Genomic DNA, 14,105 nt, shown 5'->3' on the forward strand with positions numbered 1-14,105 from the left:
ATAATGCCATAAATAAACTGCATAAAATAGCTGCTGACATACATGTAGATAATGGTACATGGACCTTCTCTAGTTGGTTTTGGACCTTATTTACTACATGGGGTTGGAAGATCCTCACTGGCCTTTGTATAATAGTAGTAATTCTTTTTACTTGCTGTATGTGTATTCAATGTGGTCCTATGATATGTTCTCTTTGCATTACCTCTTGTATATCCAATAAGAAAGCTGTTTCCGAAGCTGCTTATCAAAAGAGTCTAACTAAAGAGATTTCTAACATTATGAGCATTGACATTCAAGATGAGTTTGATGACTACCCTATGAAATGGAATGGCTTCAGCTAACGCTGAAAGGGTCGTCTGTTGTAAATAAAACAGCGGTATTATTAAGCATTAGCTGAAGCCATAATGCATCAGTCCAAATATCTAGTATAGGGATTTCATTTTGTATTTCGAGTCCACCATTTTCATGCCCTACATTGCCATGTGCTCAATGTTCTGATTATCCTACCTCTCTGCCAGTTACACTGTGGATTCTACCTAGCAACAGTTATTATTAGTCCTTCTTGAGAGTGTAGCGCATGCTCAGCAGAAGTAACAGTTGTTCCTTATTAGCATAGCCCTCCCATGTTCTAGAAATACTGTTAGCTCCACCCACTGATATATTTGGAAATGTCCTTACGTGGTTGTAACCTCTGTCTAAGCTGTAAGCTGAACCCCTTCCACTGTGTATAAAAGGGGCCATGTGCTTGTATTCAGTGTGCTACTCTGTACAATACTGTAGAAGTGTTGTGGAGGTTGTATCACCACCTTTAAAGGTTTATTAAACTATGTTTTTGTATTTCCAGTTTCCTTGCCAACTTCATTTGTAAGTCTAAGGACTTTGTACACAGAAGGGCGAACCCTTTCGGTACCTTTGGGCCTTGCTGAGGCCTGAACTCATCAAAATGGTCTCAGTATTAGCTAGGAAAGAGTTAACCCAGCCAAATTCCTCACAAATGCAATCACTACTTGCCAAATCTATATAAATACCTGTCTGAATGAAAATGAAAATGATGGGGAAGTTAAGAAGGCATTCATGGAAATATAAAAGCAGTTTTATCGTGCCTGCACAGTAAAAACTATTTCAAACCGGAATGCTGGTTAGACCACAATTGTTCTAAGGCACATACAGCCCTAAAAATAGCAATCTGAACAAACCGAGAGTCTAAATCGGGAGATAGAGATATGCAGAAAGACATATAAACAAGTTCTAAAAATGAGAAAAATGCCATTGTTAGTGGAGGCTAGTCAGAAAAAAGATGTTTCTGCTTTCTGGAAAGTCGCTAACAAATCATGGGGCATATTAACTAGAAACTGGCAGAGCGGGTGTTACGACAAATTTGGTAATGTCGTGCTCCATCAGTTCCTAAATGCAGAGATGAGCCGTTTTCACAAGAATGTGGTGCACCCCTGCGTTTCCTCTAGCGCTTGTGCTAAAGAAGCTGCTTAGCACCAGTGCAGGCACTCTTGCGCCATGTTTGAAGAGTGCCTGCGCTGCAGGGCTGATTGTTTATGTGCAGGAAGGTATACATTGCTGCCCATATACAATCTTTATAGGTGATTTGCTGTTTTTATGTGTGCTGCTGAATGCAGCACAAATGGAAAGGGCAATATGTGAGAGGAAATGAAACATTTCTACTCGTATCACCTGCTTAACACCAGGTATTCCCTGGCAATATTTGTGGAGCTTCCCCGTATCTTGTAAATATGGGGAAGTGTCAAAAAGCAATGGGTGTTGCGGCAGAACGCCCACTGCAACACCCATTGCACGCTACTTTCAGGCTAACTGCTTCCTGAATAGGGGCATTATTTACAAGGTGAGGTTAAGCCACGTTAAGTGACTTAATATGTCTTATAAATAAGGCAAAAGACTTAACACCACCAGAACATCGGAAAAGGTGTTGCTCTGGTTGTATTAACTCCTTGTAAATTATGCCCTCATATTTTAAAGACCTTGCCACGCCAATGCTAGCGAATGTAATCCTCTGTCATTAGTACCATTAATCGCTCCTGTGCTGTTAGATTTCCAGCAGTTTACACTAAAGGAAATAATTTCTGTAATAGATAAAAGCCCAAATGCCGTAACCCCTGACCATAACAGAGTCCCTCCAATCTTTGTAAGCCTTATGTTGAACATTGGGGAATCGCCTTTCACCAGCATTCTAAGGGCTGTGTGTAACACAGGCAAACTGGACTCATAGTTAGAAGCTGTAATTTTTCCCATATACAAAAAGGGAATTAGAGCCAACCCAAACTGCTACCACTTGATTTCCTGCTAGGTGCCTTAGTCAAAATCAGAGATAGAATTATATTGGATAGGTTAAAGCAATGGGCTGATATTCATCTCAATACTATCTCATATTCAACATGGGTTTCGCAGGGAAATTGGGACTGTGAGACTGTGCCCAAACTTGGAATTTCTTATTACAAAATGCACAGTGGCAGAAAAGGGTATACTCCATCTAGCAGTCATCAACTTATCATTTGTATTTGATTGTGTATCACACTCTAAAATGTGATGTTTGATGTATAATTTGTGGGTGGAAGCACCAGTTATAAACCTTCTGTGATATAAATATGCTGAATTGAGAGCCAGAGTATGGTATGGACTTAATAGAACTTCCATATTGCTTGGTGTTCAGGCAGGGTTGGGTCTTTGCTCCTTTCATTTTCAGCCTTTCTATCAATACATTGGAGAGGGTGTTGTTTGAGAGGTGCAGGGACATGTCACCAATTAGCTCACAACCCAGTGCTGGCACTATTGTACTTGGACAACACTTTGTTAATGCCGCACACCTCTAAGGGTCTACAACAACTGCTATTTTATGGGAGAGGTGGACACTAGGATACAATTGGACAAAATCTACATTATGTTTTGTGGGCCCCAGCTTTCATTCTATTGTCAACTTCATTTAAAAAGTACACCATTGAAACAGAGCATTACCTTCTCATATATGGGGTTTTAATGTGATTGTGGTGGAATAGGGAAACTACAAATTTCCATCTGACAAAATTAATTTGACAGGTCTGTAACTGCTCTATTTAACTTTTAATTAAGGATAAAATCCTTAAGGCAGATAGGTACCCTATTCATGCTTAGTGTATAACGCTGGCTACTTATGCGGCAGATAACTGGGGTATGCAACTTCCATGACACTACAGAGGTCTGAAAACGTTTGTCTCTGTGGATTGACTTCAGTCCCAGCCAGTAGATTGATTTCTTTCCCAACCAGTTTCTCTATATATGTGATGTACAGAGTTAGGTCAAATTTGTTGTGAAGACCTTACTAGGCTACCTCCTCTAGTTCTTTGGCACAGAGTGCCCACTCGGGCAACAACCACAATCTTTGTCAGGGTTAACCACAAAAGACACTAAATTAACCTGTGATTAACCACCTGGTAGCCTGGTACACACACAGTTAGACTTAACTTAAAGGCAATGTGTAAAGTTTTATTGCAGCATACAAACAATAATACATTTAAAACACAATTAAAAAAAATCCCTAACAAATGTAGAAATATAGAGTAAATTCTGATACATAAAAGGATACCAGAACAACAAAACCTTTAGAACTGGAGATATTCAACTTTACAGTTTTAAGTGAACATAGCACCTAAAACACAAAGTTCCACTCAGGGATATCTGGTAGTGCTAGACTGGAGGAAAGTCCCAGATGGAGTGGGTTCAGATACAGGGAATAGGCTAGTCCCACTGAAAAAGTTACTTTAAGTAGTCCAGTGCAAGTTCAACTTGAATAGGAGGAGACAGGCAGGATCGAGCTTTCAGAATGAAGAACAGGTTGAGTATCGCAAATGGTCCTAGCAGTAGCGTGAAGATCTAATCTTTGCTGAAGCTTTGTGTTGGCAGCCATTGCAGGCTGCCAATGCTTTAGTTCAAAATGTGGGTCTTACGTTGCTAGTCACCATGTCAGTATCTCCTGGGCTGCTTGGCCCCATCACAGTTCCAGTCGAATTCTCTTGCAATTGGCAGGTGCTCCCTCTACAGGTAACATATCTGCTCCCTAGGAAATCCGCTTTGGCCCCCAATGGCTCCCCCTTCTCAAGCACACTTCTAGCACCTTGTAGGTACTCTCAGGGCATGTCGACATGCTGTGTGTTGTACTACATCAGTAGGGACTTTTTCCTATCTTGTGAATGTGTGCCTTTTGTAATGGGGTGTGACCTGTTGTGCTGTGGTGTTTTCCTTATCTCCCCTTTCCTCCAGGTGCACCTGGATCCTGAGGAACATAAAGTAAAGTGAGGACCGGCCCTGCAGCATCTTGGGCAATGCTCAGTTCCTTTGCCTGGATGGTCATGAGAGGCTGTGCCTGCGCTCTTCTGAGCGGCTGCAGAGGAGTACCAATGCGGTTCGGGCTCCCTCATGCAACCCTCTAAACTTGTGGGGGCAATCTTGGTGATTCATCGTGTCATACGCAGATGACACCCAGCTCATCCTCTCCCTATCCAACGAGCCCACCACTGCCAGAAGCAATTTTCGAGAAGGCATGGATGCCGGGGCCAAATGGATGAAAAACAGCTGCCTACAACTAAACACCAACAAAACAGAAGTACTCATCATGGGCCCAAACCCCGACGCCTGGAGCGACACCTGGTGGCCCACCGCCCTCGGAAACCCGCCAATCCCCACAGACCACGCACGCAACCTGGGAATAATCCTGGACTCCGAGCTCAAAATGGACCGCCAGATCAACTCTGTCTCATCTTCCTGCTTCCACAACCTCCGCCTCCTTCGTAAGACCTTCAAATGGATCCCCCTCGAACACCGAAAGACAGTCACTCACGCCCTGGTCACCAGCAGACTCGACTATGGCAACGCACTCTACGCCGGAATAAACAAAAACCTCATCCGCAAGCTACAGAACATCCAGAACGCCGCCGCAAGACTGGTCCTCAACCTGCCAAAACACTGCCACATCTCCAGGCACCTGCGCACACTCCACTGGCTCCCCGTCAAGGCAAGAATCACCTTTAAGATGCTCACCCACGCACACAAGGCCCTCCACGGCACCGGACCAGCATACCTGAACAGCCGACTCAAATTCCACGCACCCCAAAGGACCCTATGGTCAGCCCAGCTCTCCTACGCCGTGGTCCCCCGCACCAGAAAGACCAGATCGGGAGGCCGCTCCTTCTCCTTCCTCGCGGCCAAAGCATGGAACGCCCGTCCGCTCCACCTCAGACAGACAACATCGCTCCCCATCTTCGCAAGAAACCTCAAAACCTGGCTCTTCGACAGACCCCCTCCTTGATGGAATGGAACTTGCACCCCCCCACCCCTAGTGCCTTGAGACCCTTACGGGTGAGTAGTCGCGCTTTAACAAACTCCTGATTGATTGATTGATTGATTCAGCCGGTATTTATGCCCCGTCCCAGCACTCCTCCACAATGCTTCGCCATGAGGATTCCTGCCGGAGCGGTCTAACAGCTCTTTGTCCCTCCTCTCACAGCTTGCTACATCAGTTTCTTGGGCTGCTTTAAATCCTGCTGTACACAGATAAGTCTCTGCATCCATTGGACGCTGAACTTCCTTTCATTTGGGGCTTTTCTACCAATCTCAGTTACTGTGGGGTCTCTCTGGGCTTGCTACATATGGGTGACAGAGTTTGAATACTTGTGTGACATTCTTGCCTACATTTGCTATGTTTCTCGCGTTTGATAGTACCTCAATACTACAGAAGGGCTGGATCATGCACCCAAGCCTTAATGAAGCCAGATTTATGATATTTGTTTTATTTGTGACATTCTTTGCTATTACCTGTAGCACATCTTGAGTTTGATTGTAGTCTCAACTGTTGAAGGTCTTGGTAATGTTCCCAAGGCTTTGTTGAGCTTATTTTATGGTATAAGTATTTAGATAAAAGTGTGTGCTTTTTATTACGTCGGGCATCCTTAAAATTTTCAGAAGTTATGTATGCCTACAGAACTTTATATATGCCTGTCACTATGGTGTCCTCAGACAGAATGCAGATGTTTAAGCATTCCAATGATTTGTGTTTTTGAGTATTTATAGTGTGTTTACAACATATTAATCTCAGTAGCTGGTCTCCCTAATGTTAGGTGTCTGTTCCCTACTACAAGTCTCCCAAAGCAAATCTGTGACCCATTGTTTGCCTTCTCCACTTGTACAAATGCACCCCGGTTGATTCCTTTTTCATTTTATCTCAGTATGCTAGTTTCCTATTTTAGTTTATTGTGTGTTCCCAAACCCCCTTACCTTGGGGCCATTGGATGAACACTGGCGTCTCTGGTTCAGTACACATTGTATGGTTTCTGGGGATCGTTGGGGGTCCAGCCACCTTTGAAATCTTAGCAGAGATTTTCAATGTTCACTGTCTTTCACCAGTATTACCCTGATACATCATGGGCAACAGTGAGAACTCAAAGGAGATTCACTTTGGTGGTCGACACAGGTGCCCACATTTTGGCATGAACAGACTACTTTGTGGTTAAAGGAGCCCAGCCTCAGGATTTTCACCTTTTTCTTTGGAGAAGCTTCCACTGATACCAGCCAATGGTCTAGGAGGCACCTCTTGGGGATCAGGACTCACTCCAGCAGAGGCCAGCAACAGGGCTCAGGCAGGTCCATGCAGGTCTGGTTTCAGCTGGTCAGCTGGACAGTTGCAGTGAGGCCTCTGAAGCTTGTTGTGTCCCTGTACCTCCCAAATGATGTCAGTCAAATTATCCTTGGAGTCACTTTGGGTAGCCTGGGAACAAGGCAAGCAGGTACAGTCTTCCCTCTTCAGACAACAAGGCATTCTTTCATGGAGCAGTGTAGTCCTTCTTCTGAATTTTCCAGAGTGGCTTTGTATGTCCAATATTTATATCCAGTACCAGCCTTTGTGTAGGACGACTTTCTGTCATACCCCAACACTGGGCCTGGAAAGTTCCTTCCCTTCCCCGGTCAAGGCTCCAAACCGTCTGGGTGACAAAAGGAAGAGCAGGTCAGGTGTTAGATTCCTTGTGTGTTCTGTAGGCAACGGCATTTGATGTGTAAGTGCGTCTGAGTACTGCTCCTCTCACAGCCATCCTGCCAGAATGTCCCATCCTGTCCATACCTAAGCCCCATTTTTAATCTGCGTCTAGAAGTAATACACAAACCCCAACACATGGGCCATTCATGGTCGTGTGTCCCAGGACAAATGCAGACAGCACAGGTGGAACAAGAAAATGCCAACTTTCTAAAATTGTTTCTTTTGCATATGTCGCCCTAAGTGGGAAGGGTATGCCCAGACTTGTCCCGTGCTCACTGCACCAGTGGATTCAAGCTAGCCTGGCCGATGAAGGGTGATGCCCAGAAACCGGTCCCAGGATGCTTGTTTCCGTACCAGGGAGGACCTGGCTTAGCAGATCGGGCTGCACTGTTCCCAAAAAGAACAGGGTCAAGAAGAATTTGCATATGACTGGGTCCAAACTGGGGTGGTGTGGTGAGCAAAAGAATGATGAATTAAACCCAGATCCTTGTGACTGGGGGTGAATGTTTGCATTGTCCAATCAATTGTTTCTTTTGCAACTTTCTAAAAGTGGCATTTTCAAAATTGTAGCTTAATATCGGACTTCACCATTAAAGAGGATTTTACATTACAATTCATTTGAGTCTAAATAGAATATCTGAATCTGCTATTAATCTAATATTAGAACATATTAGATGCAATAAGGTAACCCAGTGTTAGTCAATGGGTGAGATAGGCCTTACATTAGTGAGAAACGGCTTTAGGAGTTTTTCACTTCCAGGTCATGTAGAAAGTAAGCACACATATCCTACATGTTACATAGAATGTGCCTTTGCCTATGAGCATTCACAGTGTACCTTAGAAGTGTCTTATGAGTATAAAAAAGTAAGGATTAGTCCTGGAATTGTTTTTATTTTGCCAGGTCGAAGTGAAACTGTACTACAGGCTTCAGTGTCAGGACTGAGAGACATTGTTGTGTTCTTAATTTAAATGCTAGCACCATGGTTCTAGTTGAGTGTTCCAGGTCTAGTCAGTTGATGCTGGGTTCTGGATCGGTCAACAGGATTTTCAGTGTGCTGTCCTTGTTCATGGACAAATATATAAATAAACCCAGAATATGGACTCCAACTCGTGTTGTGCCCATAACACGTTTTAGCAACGAGGGGAAATATTTTTTAAAGGTGTGTTGGACTTGGACCTTTTTTACAGGGTCATTTCCCCACCTTTTTGCATTTTCCTCCTATTTTTTACTGACCTGTTGTTGTTGGCTATAGGACTCTGGGCACTTTACCACTGCCTTTCAATGCTAAAGTGCATATGCTCTCTGTGTAAATTGTGAACATGATTGGTTCTCTCTGAAAGGCATATTTGATTCACTAGTAACTACCTAGTAAAGTTCACTGAGTATGCCAGGTCCTGTAAATCAAATGCTACTAGTGGACCTGCAACATTGATTGTGCCACCCAGATGAGTAGCCCTGAAAATATATCTCAGGCCAGCCACTGCAGTTTCTGTGCGCAGTTTGTTAACTGCCATGTTAACTCGGCCCACTTGCCAGGCCCTAACCTTCCCTTTTCTTATATGTAAGACACCCCTATGGAAGGCCCAATGTACCCCCATTGGCAGGGTGTGGTGTATGTGAAAGGTAGGAGATGTACTGGTGTGTTTGACATGTCCTGATAGTGAAATACTTTCACTATTGAAAGGCTATCTGTCCCATAGAATAGAATGGGAAATACTTTGTAGCATTCCCATTGGGGCAAGAGAGAGAAATACATTTAGATTCTCGGAACTAAGAATTTAATAAAACATCTTTTAGCAAAGATGTTTTTTAAATTGTGTGTTTGAAAAGGTCACTTTTTAAAAGGCGGGAATTTTCTTGTCTAACCATTCTGTGTGCCTCTGCTTATTTGTGTATTGACTGTCTGGTTTTGGAGTGACAGGGGCTGGGGATTTGCATTCACTGTAGACAGCCCCTTGGGGGTTAAGGTGTATCTGGCCCTTCCTGGATGACTCACAGCTGAGCTGAATGGGGCTTGGCTGCATTTAAAGTAGAGGGAGGAGATTTCTTTGCACCTGAATAGGGCCTGTCTCCCTTGCACAATGCTGTCCCCACCCCCTGTGGTCATACTGCACCAGTGAGGAGAGAACTGGGTTGGACTGGGCTCATACACCCTTGCACAAAGAGAACAAACACATTTTGGGATATAATTATTACATCTAAAACCCCAGAACTTGAGACCACTTCTGGACTCAAGAGCAACCTTTGCCAAGGAGAAGAGCTGAAGAGCTGTGAGGAGTAGTCCTGCCCCTTTGCTGTGTGCTGTGTGGGGTTGGCCTACAGTTTCACTTTCTGCCAAGGAGAGGACAAAGACTGGAACATTGCTTTGAACCTGCTTGAAGAAGATCTCCAAGGGCCTGTGTGTGCAGGTCTCTTGTTCTGAAGTCTCAGGGACACAAAGACTTCACCCCCAGCTCCTCTGCACTCTGCTACTGAGAGTTCTGACCTGCTAGGAGGTGTCTATTCCAGTTGAGGGCCTCTGGAGGATGTTCCTGCTGTTGGGAGCTGGCAGAAACCCAAAGAACTGAAAATACTGATGTATCTCTCTTCTTGCGGCTGTTTTTCCTGACGCAGCACTGCCCTGCGAGAAGTATCTCCATGCATCTTAGGGCCACTGCCGAGCTGATGCAGCACCTGTTGTGGCTGACAGAACAGACGCATCGTGGGAACGTGGCTGAAGAAATGCAGCACTGCTTGTTCCCGCTGCATCAATCACTGACGCATTCCGGATTTCCATGCATCACACTTGTGCAGCAGGTTTTCCCGACAATTCACCCATGAACCAGAACTGTCTTGCAGTCTACTCATCACTTCCCCCTACAGACCGGATTTGACACATCACTTCTTCTGCGTGCAGCAGAACTGTCACATTGCTTCCATAAGGTCTCAGGAACTGATGCATCTCTTTGCTTCTCGATGCTTCCCATCTCTGCGTCTGTTTGTCATTGTGAATTTTGACACAGCTACAGGTACTTTGTGTGGAATCACGCATCCATAGTTTTCTATGGACCCATTTACTTGAAACCTTTGACAAGTCGTATACTTATTACATATAAGTTGGATTTTTGTCGTTCTGGTCTTGTTGAGTTTAGATAAAGATACTTTATTTTTCTAAACTGGTGTGGTGTCCATTTGTGGTGTTATCACCATATTACTGAGTGTTTTGAGTACAAATACTTTACACATTGCCTTTAGGGATAAGTCTGTCTGCTCGTGCCAAGCTACCCAGGGGGTTAGCAGGGGTTAACCAAAGTTTGTATCCCTCATACCCGGACTAGAAGCAAGGGTCACTAGTTGGACAAAGGTACCTATCTCTGCCAACTAGAGACCCCCATTTCTAACAAGGTACTGAGTGGGAAAAGAAGTTCTGCTGCCCACTAGTAGTGTTTAATTTACAGGTTGTGGGTATGTGTAGTACCATATGTAGGAGAATAGGACCTTCTTACTATGTTACCCCCACTTTTTGCTGGTGTTTCACTGTTTTTTTACTTTAGTCTGCCTGGGGCCCTGCTATCCAGGGCCCCAGCCTAGCTGCTTCCTCTCTAAAATGATTGCATGTACTTTAGGTAAACTCCAGTCTGGTTACTGGGGTTCCCTTGTGAGTCTCTAGTATATGGTACACCAGGTACTAAGGGCATAGGTATCCCAGTGGCCTACCAGGGGCTGAAGCATGTATTATGCCACCCCTGGGAAGCCTTCCAAAATGGCACCACAGGACTGCTACTGCAGCCTAGGTAAGGTTGTGCATGCACCCCTTACTAACATATAGGTTACTTATATCTACCTTTAATCACTGACACATATAAACTTATCAGTCACTCCTATGGCAAACCTTATCAATCCTGAAGGGAGAGTGCTTGGTTTTGTGTAAGAGGGTGCACATGCATGAGATGGGCCCCTCTGCAGCTTTTGGAGCCTATTCTCTGAGGCTGTTCTGTGACTAAGCTAGGCCGTATACTCTTAAGTGCATTATAACCACGCAGTAAATGCTAACTTTGGAATGGCTGCATGGAAACATGTCGTGTTTGGTGACAAACACTGTGGAATCCTACCCCCCTGCCAGTCCTCGTGGCAGGGGTAGAATTCCACCCTTCTGGAGGGAGAGACATGTACACACTGGTCTAACCGGTAATAGTTTAAAAGAGCCCTGGCATCACAAAATGGATGATGCAGCCACAGACAGGGGTCTGACCTCCTGCTACTGGACGAAACACCGGCAGGGGAGGGCTGTACAATAGGTTTCCTGTCAAAGGGAGGTTTAACCACCTTCCAGACAGACTTTTGTGTATTGAGGCTGGGTGGGGGGAATGTATGATTGAACAACTACTGCCTAAACCAGAATTCCTAAACCACGTAGGCTAAACAACGATCAGTGCTAAACCACTACATTTTTAACAACGAGTTCCTTTACTTGCCTGGCCAATAGATGGCACTATTGTAATAACAATACTTCCACAAATTAATTTTAAATTGCTCGTTACCCTTTTTCACCACTGTGTTCTTTTTAATTCCCATATTATTTTCATTTTAAATAAGATAAATGTAATAATAGATGATTTGAATAATAATCATTTGTCATTTGATGATACTTTAATCAACGTATATGTTAACACCCGTCATTCTCGCTCCAATGAGACGCTTTCATCCCTATATCCTGGGAGTGAATTAGCACTTAAATATGTTTTTTCACTTTCCCCCCTAAATCTAGTGAATTTCATTATTTTTTTTACTCCCCTCCTAATGACATACTTCAATCCCCCAGTAACCTGTTCAAATAAGCCCTGGCGGAGAAACTGTCGAAGATAATGTTAACAATATGAGCCGGTCTTTTTCTGGTGATTTATGACAGAAAGCGCGCAGTGCAATGCCCATATTGTGTACTCGGCAAGAAAGAGCCGACTTAAATGAAATTTAACTCAAGATACTAGCGTGTTACTACTCACTGGGATGATATGTCTGCACACTCCAATGGCTTCGTGCCTCGTGAAGGTACTCGGATGTGGATGTGGATGTGTTGCCCAAGCTGTTCTTAGCAGAGGAGTTGAGTTGCTGGCAATGCCGTAACCATTAATATAATATTATATTTTGCGAATACAATATAATGACAGTATATGTTGCAGGCGGTGGTTCTGATGGACATGTAAAGCCTGACATTTCCTTGCCATGTGCGCAACTGGGAGGATGGCCTGGTGTAAGTTCCCTTTATGTGTATGTGCGCAGATGCTGTGCACCATAGATTTTTTTAATTTATTATGTCACTGCTGTTTCCAAAATTTCCTAAAGGTGTGAGGGGCGAAGAAGGGACATTGCAGTTCGGGAATCGATGTTAAGAAAAGTCGTGGTTTAGGACTTAGTTGTTCAGGATTTGTTGTCGTTCAGACTTCGTTCTTCAGGTTAGTCGTAATTAAAACTTCGTTGCCTAGGATGTTTCCCGGGTGGGGGCACTCTGAGAGTGCTTTGCAGACAGCACTCGGGGCACATTTGGTGTCCCTGTGCATAGCCCAGTTCAAGCTGGTTACCAGCCCCTGCTCTGACGCAAAACTGTACAAAGGAAATGGGTGTAACCACCCTCTTTCCAGACCCTCCCATAGGTGGGTCCCCAGAGTATGTCCAACCCCTTTTCTTAGTGTAAGTAAGGGACACCTGGCAACAGGACTTTAGATTATACCTGGATGAAATTCTGACAGTAAATCCTGGAACTTTGACTCTCTACTGGGTCAAGGAGTGACTCCCCTGCTCAAGCAGTCACCAACAAAGCATCTTGCCGGTCTGCATTTCTGAAGCTCCTGATGGACTCTGAAGTATCTGCGATACAGGAAGAGGATTTCCTGATTTCTCAGAGGATGACACAAGTCCCCACCAAAGCAGAGACCTTCAGCCCTCACAAGTGACGTGGAACAGGAACCCCTGGACCCCGTGCACATTTGCTAGTGCTTCAACTTCCTGAGCTTTCCCGAAGTTGTGCATTGATTTACTTGTAACCCAAGGCATGAGCCCCATCTGCACTGAAGATTGTGGGCTTACACTCCATGAGTGTTCCGTGAGCCCGCTTCTTGCATTTCCGCTTGAGGCCCCTTTGCGATCCCTGGTCCGTCTACTGGTGGGTCCCCCCCGAAGGTAACTTTACTTTTCCTTGGGCTTGCCTAGGCGCTCCAGATGTACCCTGAATCCCTACCATGTGGTGAGTCCCTAAGACCTTGCTGGTCTGCACCAAAGCCTATTTTTGCTTTTTGCATGGGTTGCTGTTGCCAAGGCTTGTTGGGTCTAATACGGAAACTGACACTGCAGCACTTGACATCCTTTGTGGGACAGATCGATTCCAGAACCTGGTTGTTAACACCTCCTGGTCCTCGTGGCTGAAGAGTCAAGCTTCACCTTCTTCACCTGCAAGCATCCAACATCGGTGGGCATCCGCCTATCGTCTTCCTGGTCACTGGAAAGTGACCCAGACTCTGTCCCCTCTGCTTTCAGGTTCCTCACATCTTCGATCCAGGCTTGGATCACACCGGACACTTTCCACTTGGACACCACCAGCACTTTGCAGCAGATCGCCATTGAAAACTACGACGAAACCCGACACCAAAAGACACCTATGCACCCGGCTTTCCTGGTTGTGGTAACTTGAATACTGCGGTGCTCCTGTGGGTGTTGACTCTAGAACCGCCTAGTTCTATAGGGGTTTGCTCCAAGTCCTCTTCTAAGTGTCCTTTATCTTTAAAATTCCAACCCCGCCTTTCCCCATTTTAGTTAAAGGTGATTCGCGGCTGTGTTTAGACACTGCACGCGTCCCCCATGGGTCCCCTGTGTCACTACCTTGGGTGGCTCCTGTTGGCCCCAGCGGTTCTACAGGCTCTAGACCTTGTCTCTATGTCAGTCGTGGTTCTTATACCACTTTCTTAATATATGGTGTAGTATGCCCTTAGGGCTCAACGTATATTGTGCTAATTTACTGGGTGTTAATAAGTTTACTGAATGCACTTTTGCCTCTAGCCTTATAAAGGGACTAGAGGCATGTGTTTAGAATAAATACATATA

This window comes from Lissotriton helveticus, chromosome 5_1 (assembly GCF_964261635.1).
Source record: "Lissotriton helveticus chromosome 5_1, aLisHel1.1, whole genome shotgun sequence".
Taxonomy (NCBI): domain Eukaryota; kingdom Metazoa; phylum Chordata; class Amphibia; order Caudata; family Salamandridae; genus Lissotriton; species Lissotriton helveticus.